Here is a 1154-nt window from a genome sequence, read left to right on the forward strand (position 1 = left end):
CAGGAGACATCCCCCTAGACTACACTCCAGCTTGCAGCCCTCAGCACCCTTCGAGGGCTCGGGGACCCTCACATCCCATTCTGGTCCCAGAAGCAGAGCAACCCCACCAGGAGGCTTCTGTGGACTTTGAGCCTTTCTTCTCGTTTGGGAGCTCTTAACTCTCCACCCTGCATAGAACCTACATCCCGGGAGTCTGAGGGTTGGGCACCCTCCCCCAATCTGAGGATGTATTTCATACCACCCACCACCTCAGCTCTTGCTCAGGCCCCTCCCTTCCTTGGCCCAGGCTTGGGGTTCAGCTCTTCTCTATCTCTCCCATCCGAGGGGCAGGCACACCCCTTTATAGCCTTAGCGTGGAGCTGATCCTCAGCCTTTCCCACTTTTGGCTCTGATACCCTAATACTCAGTCCTTGTCCCCAATCTCAAACTCTCAGCTCTTCACCCCGATCTGAGTTTCTTCCCCCTGCCCAAGTCTTAGGCTCTCAATTCCTCCTACATCCATCGCTTGCAATCAGTACCCACACTGCCACTCACTGGCTTAGGGTCCAGTGAGGAATCCATCCCTGGGATATGCCCAGCCCCCTTTCCTCTTAGGATGAGCTCTCTAGCCCTGCAAAACAGGCGCAGATGCGAAGCACCCCGCAGCCATACTAGCAGATCCCCATGGGAGATCCTGGAGGAGAGAGTCCTGGGGGTGCAAAGTAGGTGGTCTGGCCTCACAACCAGGGTCACCTGACCGTTGTGCCACAGAGAGGGGTGGGGGAGGGGCTCTGAAGGGCTGGGAGCTGCTGGCCACAGGTTCTTTCCCACCCACGTGACTCTTCTCCCTTGGAGAGTCCTCTCTGCCACCTCCCCACCCCTGTCCCCCCGTATGCCTTCTGGAAGAGGAAGGGAAAAGCTCTCCGCTCCAGGGTCAGAGATCCCAAAGCACAACTGGTGAGTGGGAGGGGGCCGCCTCTCTGACTCCCACCCCCTGGGTCAGGCAGAATGGCTGGCCTGTGCTGCCTCTGCACACAGGAAGTCACCCTCCTTCAACGCATTGCCTTGAGGCCTGCCTTCCCACCCCACCCTGGAAATCTGGATCTCCCTTGGGCAGTTTTCTATAAAGTCTGCAATAATCTCAGATACTCTGCTCTTGTAAACGGTGCCATGTC

This window comes from Lipotes vexillifer, unplaced genomic scaffold (genome assembly GCF_000442215.2).
Source record: "Lipotes vexillifer unplaced genomic scaffold, Lipotes_vexillifer_v1.1 scaffold1693, whole genome shotgun sequence".
NCBI lineage: Eukaryota > Metazoa > Chordata > Mammalia > Artiodactyla > Lipotidae > Lipotes > Lipotes vexillifer.